At 36.8% G+C, this 15,374-nt stretch overlaps 1 protein-coding gene across 4 annotated transcripts in view; it reads right to left on the minus strand.

Moving 5' to 3' along the window:
• Window positions 1–15,374, minus strand: part of ATG10 (autophagy related 10) — a 300,282-nt gene that overhangs the window by 260,164 nt on the left and 24,744 nt on the right. The window lies entirely within an intron of this gene.

Here is a 15,374-nt window from a genome sequence, read left to right on the forward strand (position 1 = left end):
CTAATATAATACTTAACAAGATTAAATAAAAATAATTTTCCTTAGGGAAATTGAATCATGCTGAATATTCATCATATTCTCACTGGAAAAATTTGCCCAACTGCTATTTTTCCATTTCAAGACTAGATGTTGATATGAAGCAACTGCATTTTGATTGTAAATATAAATATATTTCTTTATACATATTTGTATATATATATACTTCTCCTTACACTTATATTGTATGAAATTTTATATATATGTACATATATATGTGTATATATACAGATATATTTCATATATTTATACATATATATTTTATATATATTTTTATATATATACACATATATTTCAGTTCCATTGTTTCTGTTGGTTGCACAATAGCTCTATGGAGCAGATTAAAATCAGTCAATGATTATTGACTCAGTCAATGAATACTGGAATATCAAATTAAAAGTTAGGAGTTAAACTGATAGTCTTCAGAAGCATACATGCCTTTTTCTAATCTTGACCGACTTGAACATAAAGATTATGAAATTTTGAACAAGTCATTTAATTTCTCTAAGCCTACATGCCTCATCTAAAGTAGAAATAAGAAAGGCATTCATGAAAATACTGTGAAGGTTAAATCAAATGAAACATCATGTGCAAACAACAGCATAGTGTTTTAAAAATGGACTTTGTTCTTTAAAAATTATTACTCATTTTAACCAAAGTAATACATCACATACTTTAAAAATTAATATACACACAAATGTACCTACATAACAAAAGTCACCAACCCCTTTCTCATCTTTCCACATTCTATGGTCAGCCTCTCCAGAAGCAATCACTTGCCATTTTCCTTGTTATTTCTCTTGGAATTCAATTCCAAATGCCATGAATTTTGTGTCTACAGCTTTCTCTAGATATAACAAATTTAGGTATTACCTCTTAAATATTAAGTAGATTATATATATTCATATTTAGCATGACATCCTAAATTTAAAAATGAAGATGCTTCAAAAATTAACTTGTTAAACTCATATATTGGGAAAGAATATAAAAATAAATGATTTCTGTCTTAGAAACCTATATACTAAAGAGTCTCTACTCCTCAGAATACAAACACAAAATAGTTTTATCTTTTCTAATAACTGTCCTTAACTTTCATGTAGGGAATGTCCTTTCCCACCTGGTAAATGTGGCACATTGAGTTAATGATCCTAAATTTCATGTCTCCCTATGAAGCAAGGGACTCCACGCCTTTTGGCATTGCCTTCCCATTACTAACTCAGAGACTGGCCTCTGTGAAAAGCTCAAGTAAAGGTCTAAGAGAGTTCCTCCCTTTGAACCCTTGCCACCACAATGACAGCAGGCTCAGGATAGCAGGCCAGAAGGTAAAACCAAGCAGAACCATGCCAAATGAGGCTATCCCAGACCAGCCACCCCATGCCAACCCTCAGTTCACTGCAAATACATAAACAATCCCAGCAGATATCAACTGAGTCTGCTACAGATCAGCAAAACTATCCAACCAATGTGTACACTTCTGCCAGGTGCTATGGCACATACCTATAATCTCAGCAACTCAGAAGGCTGAGGCAGAAGGTCTGCAAATTTGATGCAGCCCAGGCAACATTACAAGGCCCTGTCTCAAGGGGAAAAAAAGGGGGGGGGGTGATGGGGATGTAGCTCAATGGTAATGTGCCCCTAGGTTCAATCCCCAGCACCCAAAAGGTGGGGGCAGGAGGTAGGCTTCTAAGAAATAATAAATAGTTGTTGTTTCAAGTCACTGGGTTTGTAATAGTTTATTGATCAGCAAAAACCTAACTAATATATATTGGGAATCTTTAAAAAACATAGTCCCATTCATAACTTTTTAGATGTTTCCAGTTATTAGAACTCTATCCTTCAGATATTAAGACCCAATTATATTATTATTTTTAATACTTAAAAGACTTCAGTCTCAAATTCAAAATACTTTTCTCTCTATGGTTTAACCCATATACTTAGCAGCTTGGAATGGAGAAATGCAACATGGTCTTATTCAGAAAAATTGCTTACCCTTCACTAATTCTGGGAGCCCATGACTTGAGAATTAGAAGGAGGGAGGGTCTTCTCTGGCCTTAGCCGGATAAAATCATAGTCCTCCTTGTTTGCCATTGCTTCTCTGGCTGACACTAACTGGGTATCCAAATCCTTTCGTGGGGCAAACACATAACTGCTAGCTTCCTCAGGGTGATTGTGGGGTTCTTCCAAGGCTCCTGCAAGGAGATCTACCCTGGTACATTTTACCTTATTCGGGCAGTCAGCATTCTCCCTCTACCACTGCTGAAGTCCCTTTATCTGGCTACCAGCATTCTTAAGCAAGACAGAAAAACACAGGTCAAGCCTAGCTCCTCTATGAAGCAGCCAGTAAAACAGATTAAACAGTATCCTTTCCCCTCACCTTTAGCCCCACCATTGCTCTCAACTCTACCTCTGCTCAGGCAGAAAAGAGCAAATCAATAAATCCATAGCTAAGCAAATATCCAAGGAAGCAGTGAAATGGCTACTCATACTCCATACCTGCAGGCACCCCATACTCTTCACTAGTGGTTATTTGAAGAATAAAAGTAGGCTTTAGAAGGGAGGAAATAGTTAGTCATTAAGAACAGTGAATACCCCTCCGGTGAGACCTATGCTCCTATTGGGATGGGATGGGGTATTACAATTCTACAGGAATGGTTCCTAGGGGCAGTTTCTGCAGGCAAGTTTCTGGCCCCAGTGGCTTGTAGATTATTCATAGAAACCCAAATATAGAAAATTAGTTTCTTAGAGACTTTTGTCTTCAGCTTAGGGTTTCAGCTGTAATTCTGGAACAAGATAAAAAGGCCCCACTCAACACACTGTTACATGGTTATTTTTAAATCTAAAGTATGCACTAAATTCTACTATACTGCATATCATTATAGAAAAATTCCATTTCTACAGAAATGCTAGTTTTATTAAAAAGACTGCCCTGAAGAGGTTATTTGAATGATACTTATTAAATTTTTATGTAAATGCTATGATGTTTTCATGGATCCTAATTCATCAATTAAAGAACATAAAGGAACACTGGCATTTTTTAATTTCTCAAAAACTTTCAAACAAAATAAAATCTTTGTCTAATAAAATTCTTGAGAAAATTTGTGAATTTAAAATTTTTCTGGACAATCATATATCCAATCATTCACTTAGCAAATATTTATTTACACACTTTCTTTATGACCATGATATTCTACTTGCTTTGGGCATATCAACAAACAAACAAAAAAAAGATCCCTTTCCTAACAGACTGAGCAGGGTAAAAAAAAAACACTAAAGGATGACTATAATAGATAAGTAAATTACACAGAACATGTTGTAAGGTGAATAGTAGTAAGAGAAAAAGCAAAGTACAGCTGAGCATGGTGGCTCAAGCCTGTAATACCAGTGAAGTAGAGTATCTCGAGTTCAAAGCCAACCTTAGCAACTTAAAGAGGCCCTAAGCAACTCAGCAACACCCTATCTCAAGATAAAGAATAGAAAGGGCTGGGAATGTGGCTCAATAGTTAAGCAGCCTAGGTTCAAGCCACAGTACAAAGAAAGAAAGAGAGAGAGAGAAGAGTGGAACAAGAGGAATCAGTGGTGTCCAGGAGTGAATGAGGCTGCCAGGTAAAAGCCGGGTGGTTTGAAACATTAAATAAGGTGGTCAGTAAGGTTTCATTAAGAATACAATATGTGAGCAATGACATGAAAGACCTAAGGGAGATAGCCACATGTAGAATAAGAACAATCTAGATGGAAGACCAGTCAACTCAGTGACCCCAAGGCAAGAGCGTTTATCTGACATGTGACAAATAGCAAGGGAGGTTATTGTGTCTAGATGGTTATGAAATAGGAAGTGAAGTCAGGAGAGTAAAAAGGGTGGGGAAGAGAGTTGATTGAACAGTTTGTAGAGCTATAACACTTTGGCTTTTACTTTGAGTTAAGAAGTAACACAACATGACTTGTATTTTTAAGGGGCCAAGCTATAAGAAGGCAGGAGTGAAAGCAAGAAGATCATTACAAAAGTGATCCTAGTGAACACTGGTGGTAGCTTATACCAGGGTGGTAGCAGAAAAGATAAATGGTCTAATTCTGGATATTAGGAGGGGAAGATAAAACAAGATTTCCCAATGCTTTGGGAAATGAAGTTAAGGATAATTTCAATAGCTTGAGCAACTGGGTGAGTGGAGTTATCACAAACTCAGACTAGTTTGGATGATGGTAGGTGAGAAATTGGGGGGAAGTGTGGAAATAAAGGCTTTATTTTGGACATGTTGACTTTGGGATCTAAGTAGAGACATCAAAGCAGAAATGTCAAGTGGGGACAAAGGGAAATTTCCCCTCTGCCCTTTGAAGGTTCACTGAAATGAACTGACAATGTACTGGCAGATTAATGAGAGAAAGAAAAGACATAACAAATTGATTAAAGTGCATGAAAGGAAAATCACAGCATGGAACTCAAACACAACATATTAGACTCCCTTGAGGTCCAGATGGCTGAGGCTTAAATAACCTCTGGAGAAGAAGAGAGACTGGATAGGGAAGGGCGTGGAGTATCCTGGAGATTTGTAAGAAGCTACAGGAGAGATAAGGAGAAGAATGCAAAGCATGGCTTGTCTTATTAAGTATATAAAGTTTCCCAGGTAGTGGCTCACAGCTGCCTGGAGTGTCCTGGGAATGGATAATTTGAGTCTCTTCTTTCTTCAGGTTAATCTTTCCTGGTTAATGAAGTGCCATCTCAATTGTACTCCTTCTGGGAAGGAAGGCTTCAGAGGAAGCCCCTCCTTGTGCTTTGAAGAGTAATGATTAGTATACTCAGTAGACGGGTGGCAGAGAGAGGCACATTGCTCCTTTAGTTCAAAGTCATCATTCTTTGGAATTCAGGATATCATTTTGTAAGCCCCAATGAAAGTAAGAAGTTGGCCTCATGAATCTGAAATTTAGGAGAGAAATCTGGGCAGTGGGTATACATTTGAGATTAATTGGTATTTAGATAGCATTTAAATGATGAGATCACTGGGGTCATGAGAATAAGACACAGAACTGAGCCAGGCCCTAATATTATGAAGTTGTGGGAAAAAGATATGGCAAAGGAGACTGAAAAGGTATTAAGCATAAAATAGGAGGTAAACCAAGACAATGCAGACATCAAATGAAGGAAATATATCAAGAAGGAAAGAATGGTAAATTCTGTCAAGCACTGCTAAAAGATCAACAAATTTACCAATTTAGCAGCCTATAGGTCATGATGACATTACATAGTAATATTAACCTGAAAGGTCATTCCACTAAAAAAGAATTTTACTACTTAATAAATTCTAAAATAAATAGGTTTTTAAGTGCCACTAAATAACCCACTCATTTCAAACAATATATTATAAAATGGAATGTATTTACAGAAATTTTTAAAAAATTGACTGAACTCCTTGCAGTTTATAATATTTTGATTCAATTAAACACATATATGCTAAGCACCAAGGATGTATAAAAGAGAATAGTCCTTACTCTCTAGGAGCTCTCAGACTACATTAGCAATTAGGCAGGCATATAGACAATCACGTACAAGACTATATGTAAATTCCATGAAAAAACAGGGGAGGAGTACCTAAGCCAAATATGAAAGGTCACAGTTGCCTACTGAAGTAGATGATGCTTAAATTTAATCTCAAAGAAATACATAGTGATTCTAGGCAAAACACTAAACCTTGCAAATCACAAAATGAAGTGATATAAAATATATTCAAATGAACAAGTTTTTAGGAAAAGTACAAATAACAACCATTATGTAGTCTCAAGAAGCAGAACTTCAAATTCAGGACTTCAAAACCTTTTCTCTATCAAATAACTATAAAGTTAGATAAAATTTTTAAAAATAATCATTTTAGAGATCTAGAAATCAACCAAAGGCAAATAACATATTAAGAAGTATTTCTGTGGGCTGAATACATGTGAGGCACTGGGTTCAATCCTCGGCACCACATGCAAATAAATAAAGATATTGTGTATCTATCTATAACTAAAAAAAAAAAATAAGAAAAAAAATAAGTACTTCTTTGAGAATCACAGCCTCTGGACTTTTGCTAGCACTGCTAATCCATGCAGACCTATGATTACAGTTACCATACACTATTGTTTCTAAATGGTATTTTTAAGTTAAATTTAGTTAATTGTAAAGCTTAGGGAGAGCACTTTGCCAAGCTGGTGTTCTCCAAACTAAAATTATTCATAGCAATAGTTTTGGATTTATATAGAAATAACAAATTTGTTGGTATTTATTCATGTCATTTGATGTTTTATAGCTGGATAAAGTAACCTGTTGTCAATAAGTTACATATATGATTTTGTGTTACTCTTCACACTGGAATTGGAATTTAAATGTATTTTTGGAGAGTAATAGGAGAGCCTGATCTATTTAAAGGTGACATTGTAAACATGGAAACATTTTGCCACTTTTTCCACAAAAAGAAAGTTAAAAACTCTCCTAGTCTTTGTTTGATTCATGTTTCAGATGTAATGTATTGTGTTATTTGTCAAGAGCCCCACCTTACCTGAGATAAGGCTCTGCCTCTCACCTTACTTCATGTTGGAATGGCTCCAAAATAGGCTAGAGTTTAGTTCATTTAAAATTGTGCTCAAAAGATCAATTGTTGTTGTAAAGATTACTGTGATCTCCAAATAAACAGGGGATATAATACATAACTAAGTAAAGGTTTAAGATTATAAAAACTTTTCTTGGTTCATAGCTATTATACAAATTGAATATGTTTTCGCTCTGTTAATTTCATTTTGTGTTTTCCTTGTAAACTTTATAACAGTTTTCTGTTAGTGTTTTACAGAGGTACTGTTTATGATAAAACAGCATGAGTTAATTTGAGATAATAAGCCATCACCTATAGGACAGAGAGTATATAATGCTGGCTTCCAGGACTAATACTAACCCCAATTAAATGAAAGGGGTAACTGCAGAACTATATATTTTTTTGAGGGGTGGTACCAGGGATTGACTTCAGGGTACTCAACCACTGAACCACATCTCCAGTCCTATTTTGTATTTTATTTAGAGACAGGGTATTACTGAGATGCTTAGCAACTTGCTGTTGCTGAGGATGGCTTTGAACTTGTGATCCTCCTGCCTCAGCCTCTTGAGCTGCTGAGATTACAGGCATGGCCAACACACCCGGCATTGTAGAACTATATATAGTGAAGTTATTACCTGTTACTTCCACTTTAATACTGGTGAAAATGGCCTGATGAATATTTAAAACCAAAAACTTGGAGACCAAAGTCAAGGAAGTAAAAAGGCCAGGGAAAAAGCAGCCAAAGTTTTGTCCATTGCCCTCTAAGCTCAGCCAGGACACAGAAAAATGATGGGATCCCTCTCTGGGCCCTGCAACTCTGGAAAGTCACCTGATCTGCCAATCAGGGAGCTCAAGAGGACTGTAGAGAACAGGAAGCCAGCCAGTGCACATTCTACAAAGAGGAGGGTCATCAGAGATGGAAATATCCCTGATGCTTCCAAGAGAAGCCACATATGATCAACAAGACTCTAACCCATCCTGTCAGATGACACCACTGGTAAAGGAAAGCTAAAGGAGCCAAGAGGCTTTGCACACACCCCTAAGTGATCTCTAACTGACTTTTAAGAGTAGACAATAACAGGTCATTTTTGACTAACTTGGTCTCAAACACCTGGAAGGAGAGTTTAGCCTAAACACAATCCTATATGGACATTTACAAGGAAAAAACAATGTTTTTTTTTTTAATGTAACTTAAAGATGTACATTTGTCAGCCCTCCCAAAAGAAATAAAGCTGGAGGCTATAAAGGAAGAGTTCTTCTGAGGGAATGTCTAATAATGATGATCACAAAGGACTCTAGAGTTGCAAGTTTGTTCTGAGTTAATTTGAGCCTGCTCTCATAGACCTACAAATCTTCCTATCCTCCTACATTGATAAACTTGATCTGTTTTTCACTGATATGATTGAGTTACTGCCTTCATGATTTTCAGAGACTAAGATACTAATTGCTTTTGTGCTAATTGTTTACAAAAAAGCAATGCTTTGCTGTCTCATTTTTTGTTGTCTTAGCATGATCTCTGCACTATGAACACCTTGTCCAGTCACCTGCCATCTGCCACTGCGTGCCTCTGGATTGCTCTAATGCTGAATACCCTTAATTGCCCAAGCCCAACCTGATAGAGAACAAGGTCTTTGGGTTACTTCCCCCAACTGTGCCCTCTTTCAGCAGGAAGCAATTTGGTGATGTCATCACCCATTTTTTGATAGAAATGGAATATAGAAATTGACAGTGGGGAAATGTGACAATGGCCAACTTTATGCTTTGAATATATCCTTTGCTGGGCTAGGGTTGTGGCTCAGTGGTAGAGCACTTGCTTTGCACACATGAGGCACTGGGTTCAATCCTCAGCACCACATAAAAAAAATAAACTAGTAAAACAAAGGTAATGTGTTCATGTTCAATTAAAACAAATTTAAATATAGCCCTTGCTACTCTGCCACTGCAACTTATTTTTAAAATGGACATGTTTCTTTCTCTTCCTCTCTCCCTGCTACTTCCAAATCTCTTCCCCTCCTTAATCTCAGGGGAAAAAGGATTACCTCTCTTCCCCATTTTAGGCAGCTATATCTGTCCTTTAGTACACATCCACCATAGGAATGAAGTAATCCATACTTTGGGGATAGTACCAGATCTCAGAAGTGACGATCTCCTAAATTAATAAGTAAATTACAACACATGTAATGTGGCCTTTGAATCATCTCCTTAAAAACCCCCATTTCCTGCCAATGGTCAGAATCACAGCCTCTGGGACAGGAGGCCCCTGTGTTTCTCCTTTGCTAGCAAAGCAATAAACCTTCTTTATCCTTTTTCTAAAAAAAAAGGAAGAAGAAGAGGAGGAGAACAAGAGGAAGAAGTACTTACTTATGAAAAACTTTTGGAATTCAAGCAAGAACAATGTTAGTTTGTGACATTCCTCTTTGGAGCCTCTCCCATCTCTCCCAGGTGATCAGTGCAATGGTTCTTCCAAGACCTCAGACTTTGTTTTTTTATTAGATCTTTATGGTTAAACTTAGTACTTGGGTTCATCCCAACAAACTTAGACATTCATGGAAATTGATTTCAGTTTATGATCACCTCTTTTCTCTTTCCCTTTCCCTCCTGCCCACCCCTCAAGTTCTCCTTCCTTTAACTAGACTTCCTTTCACTAGTCTATTAATTATATATGATTGGCTCCTTATGTAATCTTATCATTCTCTCCCTCTTTCCTTTATTTTAATCTAGCTTCTGCATGAGAGAATACATTCAATCTTTGAGTTACTGAGTTTGGCTAATGATATTTTCCATTTCCATCCATTTACTGCCAAATGTCATAATTTCATTATTTTAATAGCTGAGAAGGACTCCATTGTATATATATAAACCACAATTTCTTAATCCATGCATCTATTGATGATCATCTGGGTTATTCCATAATTTAGCTGTTGTGAATTATGCTGCTATAAACATGGATGTGGGTATGTCGCTGTATTAAACTGATTTTAGATCTTTTGGAAAAACACCCGGGAGTGGGATAGTTGGGTGATAAGATGGTTTCATTTCTAGTTCTAAGGAATCTCTTAACCACTTTCCAGAGTAGTTGTAGTAGTCTGCAGTCCCATCAACAATGGGTTGCCGAAAGCTCAGTCCTTGTCTCCGATGCCAATCCGATAACGAGGACACGGTTTTCAGAAAAATTAAAAAAACAGTTTATTGCTTTACTAGCAAAGAAGAAACAGAGGACTTCAATCCCAAAGGCTGAGATTCATCATCAGGAACAGGGGGCTTTTATAGAGGTGATTCAGAGAAAATGAGATTAGGGAGGAGAGATCAGAAAGGAGAAGATCAGGGAAAAGAAGATAAGGGAGAAGGGAAAAGAAGATCAGGAAGGATAAGATCAGAAAGATCAGGGAGGGAGAAGGTTGGGAAAAAGAAAAAAAAAACATATATGTTTCAAAGTGACAGGGATATAGTCAAAGCATCAAGTGAACCCCTGTTACAAATGTACAAGTGTTCCTTTCACCCCACGACCTGGCCAACATTTATTGTTGTTTGTATTCTTGATAACTGCCATTCTGAATGGAGTGAGATGAAATCTTAATGTAGTTTGATTTGCATTTCTCTGACTACTAGAGATTTTGAACATTTTTTCATATATCTATTGGCCTCTGTGTGTTTCTTCTATTGAGAAGTTTCTGTTTAGTTCTTTTGCCCATTTATTGATTGGGTTATTTGGGTTATTGTTGTTGTTGTTATTTTTCTTTTGGTATTAAGCTTTTTTAGTTCTTTGTATATTCTAGATATTAATCCCCTATTGGAGAGTAACTGGTCAAGATTTTCTCCCATTTTGTAGGCTCTATCTTCACACTCTTAATTGTTTCCTCAGCTGTGCAGAAGCTTTTCAGTTTAATGTCATCTCACTTATTGATTCTTGGTTTTATTTCTTATGCTTTGGAGGCCTTGTTAAGGAAGTCTGTGCCAGCACCTATATGATAGAGTATTGATCCTGTTTTCTTCTAGAAGTTGTAAGGTTTCTGGTCTAATTCCTAAGTCTTTGATCCATTTCAATCTGGGTTTTGTGCAGGTTGAAAGAGAGTGGTCTAACTTAATTTTTCCACATATAGCTATCCAGTTTTACCAAAATCATTTGTTAAAAAAGACTGCCTTTTCTCCAAGATATCTTTTTAGCAACTTTGTCAAATATAAGATGGCTATAGGTTTGTTGGGATTGTTTCTGTGTCTTCTATTCTATTCCACTGGTCTTCATGTCTATTTTGGTTCCAATATCATGCTGTTTTTGTTACTACAGCTCAGTAGTATACTTTCAGATCAGGTATTGTGATGCCTCCTGCTTCACTATTCTTGCTTAGTATTGCTTTGACTATTCTGGAAGACCACAGACTTTGAAACTAGAAGCTTTACTACCATATGTGCTCAGTTTATCTGTAACTGAAGGTGAAAATATGCCATCCAGCAGCAACTCCAGAAGAGTAGCAACATCAGTAGCAAGTCTCAATTAGCCATCCCAGTTAAGACAAGCAATCAATCAGCAACATAAACAGAAAAGTATCAGGGAGATCCTGCAAATGAGAGATGCACTAAGATACTGCATGAACTCTGCTCACAATCCTGGCTGGCTGCCTTCCATGCATAGGGGAAACCAAGGGTGGTAAGCAGTCCATACATCCTAGTTGGTGGAGAGGCTGTGCACAGGCACAGGAATATGGGAGAAATTAGAAGACAGGGCAGACTTTTAAACTGCTCGAGCTTTGCATGTGCTCTTCAACCTACCAAAAGATCCGTCAAGAATGGTGAAAGACCTATTGGCTCAGGTTATAAGGACACAACCTCTGATCAATCATTGACATAGCAACTAAGTTATGCACAAACATAAAACTGAGAGAAATAAATCAGACTCCAAAAAGCACATCTTTTTAAGGCAAGAGCATTGTATGATCAGGTGTGGAAGCTCACATCTGCAATTCCAACTTGGGAGGCTGAGACAGGAGGAGCATAAATTCAAGGGCAGACTCAACAATTTAGCAAAAACCTGAGCAGTTTAGTGATGTCTCAAAATAAAACATTAAAAGGGTTTGGGGATGTAGCTCAGTGGTAAAATGTTCGTAGGATCAATCCCTTGTAGTATATATGTGTGTATGTGACATACACAAACACACACAGAGAGAGAGAGAGAGAGAGAGAGAGAGAGAAATCTGCTGAATGGCATATTTTCACCTTCAGTTACAGATAAACTGAGCACATATGGTAGTAAAGCTTTTAGTTTCAAAGTCTGTGGTCTTCCAGAATAGTCAAAGCAATACTAAGCAAGAATAGTGAAGCAGGAGGCATCACAATACCTGATCTGAAAGTATATTACAGAGCTGTAGTAACAAAAACAGCATGATATTGGTACCAAAATAGACATATGCATGTATTTATGTATGTACACACACACACACACACACACACACAAGCACTAAGTAGCCTCCTGAATTATACCCTGAAATAATGGGGAATCATTAAAGGACTTTAACCAGAGACTAATGGGTTGGAATTGCATTTTATAAGATCACTTTGGCAAGGTGGAAGGCAAGTTGACAGAGGGCAAGATCAGTGACAAAGAGAGGAATTGTATTAGCCTGAATAAAGATGGTGGTGATGGGCAAGAAGGGCAGAGGATGCAGAGGTAAGCCAATTGGATTTTCAAAGGTAGAATAAACTGATGTGATTACCCATTCAGTTTAGGTATTGAGGAATCAGAGGAATGTAAAAGCCTTTAGGTTTATGACCTAAGCCAAAAGGATGGTGAAGCCATATACTAAAACAAAAAATTCAGATAGAGCAACTAATATGGAGGGTGAAAAATAATGAGCTCAGTTTTGAGTTTGACATATAATTCATGAGATTATTTACATAATTAAACGTCAAGTAAAATTTACATTTTAGCTGGGCACAGTGGTGCACACTGTAATCCCAGTGGCTTGGGAGACAGAGGCACGAGGATCCCATGTTCAAAGCCAGCCCAGCAACTTGGTAAGGCACTAAACAACTCAGTGAGACCCTGTCTTTAAATAAAATACAAAATAGGGCTGGGAATATGGCTCAGTAATCGAGTGCCCTAAATTCAATCTCCTGTGCCGACCCCACCTCCCAAATTTGCTTTTTAGAGAAATATATCACATTAAGAAATATGGACAATAGTGGTTTGAAGACCTGGATTCTTGTTCTAGTTTTACTTCAAATTTGAACACATCAAATTTTATCTTGAGGCTAAGTTTATTCATTTATTTTACTTATCTCTATGCAAAATGAAGAAAATAAGACTGTCCTGTGTACTTACAGAACATTGTGAGCATAAAAGAGATGCTGCAAAACAAGATTAAATGCAATTTCTGCTGCAGTGTACAATTTGTTCTGCAATTATAAATAATACAATATGACCAAAATGAAGCCATAAGTGTTGGAAAAGAAACATTATTTTCATTGTCAGATGACTCATAATTCACTGAAGAATTATTTTTAAAACTATTAAAATCAGTAAGAAATCACTATCTTTCCTACATAGTATCAATAACCTATTAGAATTTAAAATTGGGAAAATCCTATTCTCTCTCTGAATAACAACAGATCTAAAGCTATCCTATTCTTACCCAGATCAAATTAAATAAATTTATAAAGCCTATATGAAGAAAATTTTAAACTCCATAGACTTTAAAAAGTAAATATCATATTCCTAAAAGGGAATATGATGCTATAGATATGAAATTTTACTCCAAATTTGTAAATTGAAAGAGACACCCATTAAAATCTCAACTGGGAAGCCAGGCAGGGTGGTGCATGCCTGTAATTTCAGAACTCTGGAGGCTGAGCAGAATAATTGCAAGTTCAAGGCCAGGCTCAGCAATTTAGCAAGGCCCTAAGCAATTTGCACTCAGTGAGTCTCAGTCTCAAAATAAAAAGGGCTGGGTATATAGCTCAATGATAAAGCTCCCCAAGTTCAATCCCCAGTACCAAAAAAATAAACAAAAACTCAACCAGGAAATATTTATCTAATTAAGAGTATAGGTATCCAGGGGGCTGGGGTTGTGGCTCAGTGGTACACCGCTCGCCTACAGCGCTCACCTAAGCATGCACGAGGCCGGGGTTCGATCCTCAGCACCACATAAAAAAAGTAAGTAAATAAAATAAAGGTATTGTGTCCAACTACAACAAAAAAATTTTTTTTAAAAAAGAGTATAGGTATCTAATATGAAAGCCTACATATTAGGAAGTTAACCAAAACAACCACAATTATAGTAGGGTAATAAGATAATTCACCATGAATTTCCTATTCATTTTTGCAAATACTCATGATTAGAATTTTGTCTGTACTTGGAAACATTTTCTCAGATCTTGGTAATAAGAAATACAAGAGGGGCTAGGGATGTGGCTCAAGCGGTAGCACACTCGCCTGGCATGCGTGCGGCCCGGGTTCGATCCTCAGCACCACATACAAAGAAAGATGTTGTATCCGCCGAAAAACTAAAAAATAAATATTAAAATTCTCTCTCAAAAAAAAATTTAAAAAAAAAAGAAATACAAGAAAATTTTTTCAGGGGTTGGGTTGTGGCTCAGTGGTAGAGCACTTCCCTAGCATGTGTGAGGCACTGGGTTCGACCTCAGCACCACATAAAAATAAATAAGTAAAATAAAGGTATTTTGTCCATCTACAACTAAAAAAATTTTTTTAAAGAAAGTTTTTTCTAAATTCAAACATGAAAGTAATTCAAAATAGATCAGACAAGCAAATCACTTTAAAGATAGAAAATGGCTCCCTATTACACAAGATTTAACTGAAACCCATTGGCACCAGGAAAAAGACTGAGCAGTCATTTATACTTAAAAAAAAAAAAAAATGAAATGAACTTAGCAATAGCAGTGTCCACTGAACTGTTCAAAAAAGGGAATCTTAACCCTGCACATTTTAAATAATTTGGCCTCGGTGGTAAAACTACCTTACTGCAGAACAAGATATAGGATACCTCTTTTAGTTTATAGCATTAAATATTTCATTTGCCAGGAATCGTGGTGCACACCTGAAATTTCAGCAACATGGGAGACTGAGACAGGGGAATCCCAAGTCCAAAGTCAGCCTGAACAACTTAGTAAAACCCTGTCTCAAAAAAATAAAATAAAAATAAAAGAGGCTGAGTGGTACAGCATCCCTGGGTTCAATCTCCAGTACTACACATGGACAAAATTATTTATTTTATTCATGTAACTATGCATGAAAAATTATACTCATTTGTGTTCCCGTGATTGTGATTTGGTCACCTAAAAACATAAAATAACCATCATATTGAAAGAAACATTATAGTTCATCTTACAGAAGCCAGACGTGGTGGCACATGCCTGTAATCCCCGCAGCCCGGGAGGTTGATATAGAAGGATTGCAAGTTCAAAGCCAGCCTCAGCAATTTAGCAAGGCCCTAAGAAACTTAGTGAGATCCTGACTCAAAATTTTTTTAAAAAAATTTAAAGGGTTGGGGATGTGGCTCAATGTTTAAGCACCCCTGGGTTCAATTTCTGGTACAAAACAAACAAACAAACAAAAACAGTATTCAACTTTCTGGCAGTGACACTCCCCACAAGAACATGGTTTGGAAAAAGAATCTCTTTCACCTCTCCAGAAGAGAAGAGGAGGAAGCAGAAGAAGAAGCACTTGGTACAGAGCCGCAATTCCTATTTCACAGATGTGAAAAGCCCAAGATGCTATAAAATCACCACAGTTTTTAGTTATGCACAAAAGTAGATTTGTGTATTGGCTGT

This window comes from Spermophilus citellus (assembly GCF_964194105.1).
Source record: "Spermophilus citellus genome assembly, chromosome: 1".
In the NCBI taxonomy this organism is placed as follows: domain Eukaryota; kingdom Metazoa; phylum Chordata; class Mammalia; order Rodentia; family Sciuridae; genus Spermophilus; species Spermophilus citellus.